This window comes from Pyrus communis, chromosome 3, assembly GCF_041283825.1.
Source record: "Pyrus communis isolate YQ-2024b chromosome 3, ASM4128382v1, whole genome shotgun sequence".
Lineage (NCBI taxonomy): Eukaryota > Viridiplantae > Streptophyta > Magnoliopsida > Rosales > Rosaceae > Pyrus > Pyrus communis.
In genome coordinates, this window is record NC_142567.1 from 10,869,956 (window position 1) to 10,881,655 (window position 11,700).

Genomic DNA, 11,700 nt, shown 5'->3' on the forward strand with positions numbered 1-11,700 from the left:
TGTTGGACGACATGTCGAAAGATAAATGTAAAATATTAATTTGTTAGCTCACATGACAATGTCAGATTTTTCCTTCTTCTAACTCATATATATTTTTGTTATAAATAACATTAGTTGGACTCATTCTTAAAAAGAAATCAATTAAAATAATTTTTCATGATTAATTGGTGCATTAATGAAACACATACAAATAATTACAGAATTAATTAACATCACCTTTTTTATATGTCAAATTTGACAGCAAAAGACTCATATGTCAAACCACGTAAAATTGATCTATCGGTCAGAGTTTCTTTCTACCTTCAAATTTGATCACGTGATATTTCACTTAGTATATGACATATCCACCGGAGATGGTCTAAGTTATCATTTTGCTCCCTAAAATTTGATTTTAATTCTATTTTGCATCCTAAAATTCAAAAGTCACCTCACTGCTTTACTTCTTAGAACTCGATTTTGATCGCATTGTATCTCCTGAAGCTCAAATCATTTTACATTTTGAAGCTCAGTATTCACTCCAGACAATACAAATGTATCATAATTAGGACCCACTTATGACTGACATGACTCAAATCTACCTCACATATCCAATCATATAACACCATGTGGATTGAAAAAAAAAAAAAAAAAAAATTAATTTCCAGACCTTATATAACATATTAAAAAGAAAAGAAAAGTAAAAAAAATAATAAAAACAATTCATGGACTTCATCTAACCAACTCTTGTGTCTACCCTATCTCTCTCTAATAGTTGTCCATACATTCATTCCTTCTCCCTCCATCGCCAGCCATCTTATCATTAGTTCTATTGATTTCATTATTTCTTATGCACGTAATGGAGGTGGCTAGTGAAGGGAGAAGATAGTTCTTTTACCATTTATTTATTTCAGAGAGAAATTTGGTATATTATCAATTATAAACTTTGAATGGATGCACCTATTCTAAGAAATAGAAACAAAAGCAATGTAAAACGAATTTTGAGTTTCAAGGAGTAAAGTGACAAATTTTGATTTTCATGGAGCAAAATGGGATCAAAATCGAGTTACAGGGAATAAAGTGGCGACTTTTGAGCTTCAGGTGCAAAATTGGATCAAACTCGAGTTCCAGTGAGTAAGTGTCGAGTTTTGAGCTTCAGGAAGCAATGTGGGATCCAAATCGAGTTCTAATGACTAAAATGATGACTTTTGAGTTTCAGATGGCAAAATAGGATCGAAATCGAGTTCCATAGAACGTAGCTAAGGTAAGCCAAGTTCTAAAATATGGTTGTTAAAATAGTCATGTTTGAATGAAAATTAGAGATTTGCTAGTGAGACTCGCCAAAAAAGTGATTATGTCAAGACTCGCTGCTAGCCATGCAGCTTTTTAACCCCTTACTGAATTTTAGCTAGGGTCCATGTCTTAAACAAAACAAAAAAGTACAAATTGTTCATTAATTTTGCAATGAGAATTCAAATGGCAATAGACATTTTACCTCTAATGTCTCATCAAATTTAAATTCCTATTTCATCCTCACATTACATATCTCTCATTAGTCGTGCTCCCCTTTTTATTTATTTTTTATTTTTTTGGTCAAAGATATTCATTGAAAAAGGAGATGGAGCTCCAAAAGGACAATAAACGACCCAAACAGCACACGGCTGAGGCCAGCAACGACAAAAGAAAAATATAGCATACCATAGACAGGGAGAGCTAAAACATGACTTAAAGCGAAGCTTTAGTCACCCTCTTTGACCATGCCAGCCCCGAGCCGAGTGAGGATAGGGGAGGCCGTCGATAGATAGAATATGAACTAGAGTGGATCGGGGTTTGGTTACCCAGACATCTGGAAACATCCCTCTTTTACAGTGTGATGCAACCCAATCAACTGCAGAGTTTACTTGGCGAGGTATCCATGACCACTTTAGGAATTGAAACTTGTGACTTAAATTTCGAATTTGGTTAATGATAGGAAAAATAGCCTAATGAGAGAGTTTTTTGGAACCATTAATACTCTAAACACGTTCCGCCGAATTAGATTCGAAGAAAAAAATCCTCTAGAAACGTGATTTTGAATAGCCAAATCCATAGCCAGAAGGGCTCCTTTAACCTTGGCTTCCAAAGAGGAGGTTGCAATACCTATAATTCCAGAACCAGATATTAAAACCCCTATCTCATTTCTAGCCACCACTCTTAGACTCATGGAAAATGAAGCTTTAGACCACGAAGCATCACAGTTGACTTTCACAAAGTTTGGTAGGGGAGAGATCCACTAGGGTTGGTGTGGAGGGGAAACCTGTAGCATGGCAAAGATTGAGGTGGCCTTGAGAAATTCCCTAATGGCATCAGTGGCGAGTTTCATGGTTTTGAAAGGTGAGGGAAGGATGTTGTTGAAGGTTGTATAGCATTTAGCTTTCCAAATTTCCCAGCGGAGAAAGGAGATCGATGATAACACATTAGATAGGGACATTTCCCCACCTTCCACCACCTTGGATAAAGCCAATAACCATCTATCAAAGGTAGTAATAGCTTAGTGGTCCACGTGGTAATTTAAGTCCGAGGCAAACCAAACCGCAGAGGTCCAGGGGCAGAGAAAAAGGATGTGTTTAGTAGTCTCTGGCGAAAACTTGCAAATGGTACAGAGAGGGTCAGTCTTAGCCCAGCGATGGTAGAGGCCCTCCATAGTGGGAAGACAATTATTGGCTGTCATCCAGAAGAAAATTTTAATTTTTGGGATAATCTTCATACCCCATATTAGCTTTCAAAAGACCGGATCCACAAAAATATAATGGCTAGCACTCGGAGTAGCAAACAAATGGTTGTTCAAAGAGAAAGCATGGCAAAAAGCATAACATGATTTAATTGAGTAGTCTCCATTAAGAGACCAAGGCCAATTAAGGCGATCCAGATGTGAAAGATCCCCAAGGAAGGTAGCTTCCATAGGAGAAGATTCCAGCTGCGATCAGCAGTCGAAATGATATCCCTAGCCTTTTTAGCCACAAAATCTGGTACATGAATAAACGAGTGAAGAAGACCATCGGAAGTGGAATAAGCCATTTATCTTGCCAAATACAAACAATTTTTCCATCACTAATTTGCCATTTAGCCCCATTCATAATGAGGGCCTGGCCCTACAAGAGACTACTCCAAGCCCAGGATGCACACCCACCCTTGGAAGCATTAAGAGAGTCTCTCGAAGGGAAGTAGCGGCCACGAAGAACTCTAGCCCAGGAAGCAATTAAGAGAGTCTCTCGAAGGCAGTATTATAGTTAATAAGACTCTTGAAGCGAAGCCAAGCCCGCCCACACTTTTAGAAGCATAAACCGCCGGCCAATTTCGCCAGTGAATCTTACGTTTGTTCTCCTTTTGGCCCCAACAAAATCGAGCCTGAAGGCCATCAATGTCATGGCAGAAAGTAGTCGGAAATAAAACAATGGGTAAGTAGGGATAACTATCGCAACTGCCTTTATTAAGATTTCACACCCTGCTATAGATAAATAAATGATTTCCAACTTTGCATTTTTTGAGAAATCCGATCTTTCACAAAAGATAGAGCTTCTCTTTTAGAACGACCCCATATCGTAAGAAAACCAAGGTATTTACCTGACCCGGAGGTCTAGGGTACTGAAAATAGTGCAAGCTTTCTGTGATGATATTTTGGGGAGAGTTGGCTGAGAACAAAATAGAAGATTTATGCAGATTGTTAGTTTGGCAAGATGCCACACAATAAATATCCAATAACTTTATGAGGGCCATACAATTATCCCTATCAACCTAAATAAAGAAAAGAGAGTCATCAACAAAGAACATATGGGAAATCATCGGGCATGATGGAGCCAGAAGAATACCAGAGAGAACATCCACCTCACAATAGTCACTAATCAAAGAAGAGAAGGCCTTCCTTATGAAAAGGAACAGGAAGGGAGATAGCGAGTCTTCCTGGCAAAGGTCCTTGGAATGGATAAATTTTTCCCCACTTTTACCTTTGAAAGTGATGGAAAAGGAGAATTTTGACACACATCATAACCATCGAGACCCATGTTGTAAGAAAAACCCAACTAGAGGAGGACAAGTTCGAGAAAATCCCACTCAACATGATCATAAGCCTTGTTTATATCAACCTTAAAACCCAACTCAAAGTCGCGTTTTTATTTTTTGTGCTTCAAGTAATGAAAAGCTTCATGTGCAATGAAAATATTATCTTGGATCTAATGCCCTGGAACAAATGCACTTTGATAGTGGGAAATAAGACCCACGAGATGAGTTTTCAATCTACTAGCCATCAGTTTCGAAAAGATCTTGTATGCAAACTTGCATAAACTGATAGAACATAATTGGGAGATAGACTCAGGCGCCCTAATTTTTGTAATGAGAACGATGTTCATAGGGTTCATATCAGGATGGGGGTACCTAAGAGAGGAGAACTCTGAGATAGCCCCAGAAATAATTTTGTTGACAATCTCCCAACAAGAGTGGTAGAAATTCCCATGAAAACCATTAGGCCCCGTAGCTTTTAGACCCCTCATTTGGAGCACTGCACACTTGATGTCCTCTAAAGTAAAGGGTTTTAGGAGATCATCATTAATCTGTTCAGATACCACATGTTTCAAACCCGACAAAGCAACCCGAAGATCTCTTGTTTGAGAAGTAAAAAAAAAAAAAGACCTGAAATAGTCATCAATGTTGCTTCGAATTAGACCTTTATCTTCTAACCATACGTCATTCTCAATTTTCAACTTTAGAATACGATTTCTTTGTCTCCTAAGAATCGTAGATTGATAGGAAAAGGTCGTATTTTTGTTTCCCTCCTGAAGCCAATTAATACGAGATCTTTGAAGCCAATAAAGTTCCTCATTTCTCCAAACCTCAACCAGCCTTTAAGAATTAGACAAGTGCACTTCACGCTTAGTAGTAGAATTAGGTTGAGATTCATGTTCTTTGATGATTTTGAGCAGATTGTTGATTATCTTTCTATTGTTAGAGAATTTCTTACTGCAAGATGACAACAAATTAGAACAGTGAAGTAAATTGTTAGACAAAGCATACCATATGAATTATTTATACCATCATTCCAAGCTTTTATGACAACTTTAAGAAACATAGGATCCCTGAGCCAAAAAGCTTCAAATGAAAAAGGCCTGGGGCCAAGAATAATAGGAAGAGAAGAGTGAATAATTAAGGGGCGATGGTTAGAGTTGATCAATGGACTATGAGAGATCATCGTATGAGGCCAGCATTTCGTCCGATGTAAGTGAGCAATAGCTCTGTCCAGACATTCCTCAAATTTTCCCCAATTCTCACAGTCACGTTCTCAGGTATAGATTGGGCCGCAGTACCCAAGGTCAATGAGAGCTCTTTGGTGCATAAAGTCCTTTAAGAATCTCGTACGATTATGATCCTAATCTCTTCCTCCCTTCTTTTCATGTGGCCACAAGAGCTCATTAAAGTCACCAACACACAACCACGGGAGGCCGAGGTCATAGAGGTAAGAGGCAACATTCCCCTAAAATGAGCCTTTTTGGTGACAATAGGGAGGACCATAAAACCAAGAGATATGTATGGAAGAGGACCCATATTGCTCCTGGACACAAGTGTCAATAACAAAACTATTTGCAGATAAAATTTGGATAGAAGTACCATATTTCAACCACAAACATAACCCACTAGACCTGCCAACTGCAGGAATAAAAAATGCATTGCAAAGACCCAGGGAACGGTTGACCTTATGAACTACATCAGTCTTACATTTAGTTCATATATAAAAAAAAAAACAAACAAATGCTTATTTAATCTTACTTGCTCACGAAAAGCATCCACTGTCAAGTCTTGCCCAATCCATTGACAGTTCCAAGCAAGGTAGATTACTTATCCCCCGTGGCTGGATTAGGCTAGTCATGCCCTGGAGAATTATGGGGTTCTCCACACCCTTGATAGTACCACTATCGACCTCATCCGGTGAGTAGGGAGAGGCGGTGCTATCCATGTCATTTGAATCTTCAACAGAGATAATTGGTTTGGTTATCACCAGACATTCCTCAAATTTTCCCCAATTCTCCCAGTCACGTTCTCAGGTATAGATTGGGCCGCAGTACCCAAGGTCAATGAGAGCTCTTTGGTGCATAAAGTCCTTTAAGAATCTCGTACGATTATGATCCTAATCTCTTCCTCCCTTCTTTTCATGTGGCCACAAGAGCTCATTAAAGTCACCAACACACAACCACGGGAGGTCGAGGTCATAGAGGTAAGAGGCAACATTCCCCTAAAATGAGCCTTTTTTGTGACAATAGGGAGGACCATAAAACCAAGAGATATGTATGGAAGAGGACCCATATTGCTCCTGGACACAAGTGTCAATAACAAAACTATTTGCAGATAAAATTTGGATAGAAGTACCATATTTCAACCACAAACATAACCCACTAGACCTGCCAACTGCAGGAATAAAAAATGCATTGCAAAGACCCAGGGAACGGTTGACCTTATGAACTACATCAGTCTTACATTTAGTTCATATATAAAAAAAAAACAAACAAATGCTTATTTAATCTTACTTGCTCACGAAAAGCATCCACTGTCAAGTCTTGCCCAATCCATTGACAGTTCCAAGCAAGGTAGATTACTTATCCCCCGTGGCTGGATTAGGCTAGCCATGCCCTGGAGAATTATGGAGTTCTCCACACCCTTGATAGTACCACTATCGACCTTATCCGGTGAGTAGGGAGAGGCGGTGCTATCCATGTCATTTGAATCTTCAACAGAGATAATTGGTTTGGTTATCACCATGTAGGAGAGACCTAATTTGTCGTGATAGGAGTAGGACAGGCCACAAGTGCGAGTATAGGTTGTCATGGTCCCACATCAGTTTCACAATTGGGAACTTCCCGCTTCTGAGCACTCCAAATGGGCAGAGAATCCAAGGGAGGTTTCCTCAAGTTTCCCAACAGAAGGCTTTGAGTGATACTAGACATGGTGAGACTGATGTTAGCATGATTAGTAGCCCCAGGTAGTGACTGAGATTGAGGGGTATTGCTGACGGAGAGTCTCATTAAGCTTGAAATGGTGGAAAGGGCTCCAAATGAGTATGATGGGAGAGAAAATGATCTCCATCCTGAAAACACGTGATTAGATTAGAGGCGTTAACGGTATAAGGGGAAAAAGCAGTTGACTTCGAAGGTGATAGGAAAGTCAAAGTTGATTGGGAGGATTTCGTAAGCCAGCTGGCAGTAGAAGCGTCTGTAGATGTTGGAATTTTTTTTCTGGAAAAGGTCAAAGGTGGACAAGTTGAGAGATAGGTTGGAGTTGGTTTCCACATAAGTAGCCATACATAACATTGGTAGAGTAGAGGACACTTGTGGCTCCGTAAGAGACAGGCTAAGGGATAAAGATAGTCCTCCCTCAAAAACTCTCTGTGCGTTCTGGTAAAGATGACAGTGGCCGAGGCATTTCTCACTGGCGGTTTTGGTAGAGCGGTTCCAAGAACCTAGGGAAGACCTTGCGTATCTGGGGGAAGGAGAGTTCCACCTATTTCCTCATAAACTAGAACTATGGTTAGAACAGGAAGCCGGAGTGATTCGGGGCAGATAGATTTGTTCCCCAATCATGGCAGTAGAGTAAGGATAGTCATTGCACACATTTGACATTTCATGGTCATAGTTTTTGTCAGAGTGACCGAGTCTTGCACATCTAAAACAAAAATTGGAGAGGCATTCATATTTGAACATCACCTTGGATCTTTCTTCATCTAGGTGCTGCAGCCAAAATCCATTAAATAATGGTTTCTTAGCATCAACGGTAAGACAAACATAGATAAAGTCACAAACACCCTCTAGGCAAGCTAGAGGGTCATCAACATCTATGACTTCACCAAATGGGTTCCCAAACGTACATGCATTTTGAGAAGAGAAGTCTACTAGAGGCACCCCATGCATTTGAACGTAGTAGTAAATCCAATGAGCTAGGATTTCCTCAAAAGTGAGATACAGTGGCCACTTATGAATAACAAGACAGTCCCCCGCAATGTTCCATGGACCATCATCGAGAACATGATCGGCTGCAGATTCCGTTGGTGCAGTGATAATGGAGTGTCCGTGTGAGCTAAAACTTTGAAGTCGCTGTAGAGGTCTCAAAAGCTTTGGATTAAACCCATGGTAATACTTGAAGAGTGTGGGCACTCAGCAATCAGGAAACCCGCCAAGCAGGTACCAGTGTTGGTGATGAAGTGTTCAAGTTTTCTATCTAGATTAACTAGAAATTTGTTGGTATGGGTAGTATTTTCCTCCATGTTTGCAACTTGGGGTTGAGAGATTAAGTAGGTATGGGATGTAGGGTTTAAAAAGGAAAGGTTTCGATGGGAACATAATGGGAATGACAGAAAAAGAGAAAGGAGTAAAGGAATATTCCTTAACATAGGTAGCAAGCCACCAACTAGGGCTGCAAATTGGATATTGTAGGGAGCATTGACATGAGAGGGATTAAATTCTCCAAAAGAAGGTCTACATGTCTGAGATTTGTGGTTTTGGGAACAAGAAAGTCAAACCCCCAAAATGAGATAAATCACCCACGGGAATCTATCTTGATCATACCACCAAGAACTGTGAAATAGAGAACAGATTAAGAAAGTAAAATAATAGATTTTAGAAGATTTGAACTGGTATAAGGAGGGTGCAACGACAAGAAGGAAATAAAAGCAGTGGGTGGAAGGAATTAATGGTGAGAGGTTTTAATATATGTGATGAGTGAGATATTGAAGGGAAGGCTAAAATATCTTTTACAACCAGTGGTTGGTGGTAAACATGGTGTTATTAGGATCAAAGGGCAAGGAACAAAGTGAGAACTAGATGGAACTGGTGGGAACCCTAAGTAAACAGGGATGAGCTCTTAGGGACGAGATGGGAAGGATAATATATAGTAATTAGCCATGCTCTCGTCTTAAAATTTGCGTTAATTTGGAAGTGGGCTTTGAATAATTGGTCTTATCTATCATCAATTTTTTTTTTTATTTGCTTTGGTTGGAGTTGGGTCTTGAGGTAGTGAAGAAAAGAGAGAAAGATATAGAAGGTTTAGAGCCGTAATTTTTACCGATGGTGGGAAGATAAAGGTTGCAGACGACGGTGTGAGGTGGCTCACGGGATTACGTCGTCTCTTGGTTTTTCTTCTTAGCTACTCATATTTTTGCTTCCTATGCTTACATGGGGGTTGAATATAAGATTTAAATTTGATGACATAATAGATGAAAATTGCCACTGTTTGCATTTCCAAGGCATGAATGGTTACTGAACATTTGTGTTTTTCTTGTGTTGTTTAAGATGTAGGGCCCAACTAGAATTCAATGAGGGGTTGAAATGCTATGTGACTAGGGAATTTTGACGGAATCGCTTTTTGGGTGAGTCTCGTTAACACATCCCTAAAAATTACTCAAATGGTTTCAAATGTGAAAAGTCTATATTTTCCCAAAATCCTTACTCTACAAAAGATGAAGAACAACATCAAGGATGTGCAAATGAAATGAAATTTCATGTAATAACTGAAAATCATGTTTATGCACACTGACGTAGGTTTGATCCTATCGATTTTCTTCTTTTTGACAACTAACTATTTAACTATTAATGATATCACTATATATATATATATATATATGTATAAATCATCAACAACGTGAACAATGCCTCTATTTGTGTGATTTCTGGATTCCTTTATGCTCGCTCTGTTAGACGTTTCCCTTCTTGTAGCACACATATTATGGCCAAAATTCTCAGTTCTCATTGCACAAAACATATGGCCACATTGAATTCTGCATCGTTATTCAGTGACGCGCTTGCCTGATTATGGCCATTCTATTATGAAAATCCTTCATTTTAAAACCAACTTGATGGTAACCCCCTACTTTATCAACCATATAATCAGATACATGGCATCTTTTAAAACATGCTTTGTGCATTTTCATTGCCTGTGCTAGATTTGCATATGAAATTTTCAATGTGATATTGGATATGCCACATAAGAGGGAATAGCTGACTCATGACTATGGTATGATTTGAACTGCATCACAATATAGCAACCTTTTTTTGCAATAGCTTACTACAAAACACCCAAGGTAGTTCTCTCTTGTCCATTTTTGGGTGTATGTTGTCCGTTTTCATGTTTGAACCACTTTTTCTTCCTTATTATCTGCTTCGAACATAGCCATTATCTTGTTGACATTTTACCCTTTTTTTCTATGTATGCCTTGTCTATTCTACCACTGAACTCCATGTTCTTGGCATACTTCTTGTAAAATTCCTTAACATCTTCTATCAAGCCACACTCCTTACTTTCTACATCCTGTTCCCTCAACTCAGGACAACCTTTGCCCTTAAATAAGTAGGGGCTGATAAAACTTCACGTTGTTGTTATGTGTGGAACCATTAGTTCCGGATGTAATTGATTCAGTAAGCAACTCTGCATATATTTGAACAATGTTCAGCATAATTTCATCTATTGATTCACCTTCCACGTAATTCATTCATGTATAATGTTTGAATAATACAATCATGTACAGTACGAAATAAAATGCATTTAAACTACACACGTTCAGTTCGTTTGCAGTACAATACAATTGTTTGAAACCCTCATTTTCAATGACAAATGTCCATTACATTGTACAAGTCATTCTCACTTGAAAATTAACATTTCCAGAAACAAATTTAGATCTTAAAATTTATTCGCTTTACTATACCAAAATTAGTTTACCTCAAGTGTAATAGCTATAGTGTCATAAGATGGTGACACTTGTCATCATCAGTTAGTTAAGTTTGTTAAAAGAGCAAAGTTAGTTAGAAGGTATTGTAGTAATTGTTGATGTAAGAAGAGTCTCGATAAAACTATGTGTGTAATATTCATTTACTACAATGTGAAATGTACAAGCTTTACATTTCTAAAATCTCTCTCTCTCTTCTTCCCGCCTTTTATTTTTTTCTTCCTTAGTTCATTTGCTCTTTTCAATTGCATAGTTATCATGGTATCCTCACCAGCCATGCCTTGAGGCAATGTCTGATCCTGTGTCTTCAGTTGAATATAAACGATTGTTTGTGTTTGCTCTTTTAAGTTGAAGTTGTGATTGGTGATTGTTTGGTGATCTTGCAGAAGTTGGTGATGTGAAATTCTTAATGTTGTTGATGTTTCTAGGACTTCATTGATAGTGTTCGTTTCGTATCTTCATGTGATATCGTTTTTCTCGTAGTGTTTTCAACTCTTAAAGAAGTATAAGTTTTTTGATTGGTGAATTCCGTGATTGAGATTACTTTGTGATTGGATCCGGAAATTTGGAGTATTCTTTTTTTATATTTTGAGGAAATTTTATGTGTCGATCATGAAATCTGTGAGTTCTTGATTTGGGAATAGTTTTTGTCAAGAAAGTTTCATTCTTTCTTGATTCGGAAGAAAATGTCATTCTTTCATCTAAGTTGCTGATATTTCTTGATTGCAATTCTTGATAGTTCTATATTAGTCATGACTACTGTAGTTGTGAAAATTAAGAGTCTTCTAGGTATGCTTACCATTAAACTATGTGATGATAACTTTGCCAAATGGGCATTTCAATTTAAAGCTGTTTTGAAGGGATATAAATTGTTTGAGCACTTTGATGGTACAAATTTGTGTCCACCAAAGTTTGTAATTCATACTGAAACTAGGATTACTAAGGAAGTTACTGTTGCTTATGTAGAATGGGAATCTATTGATATGGCT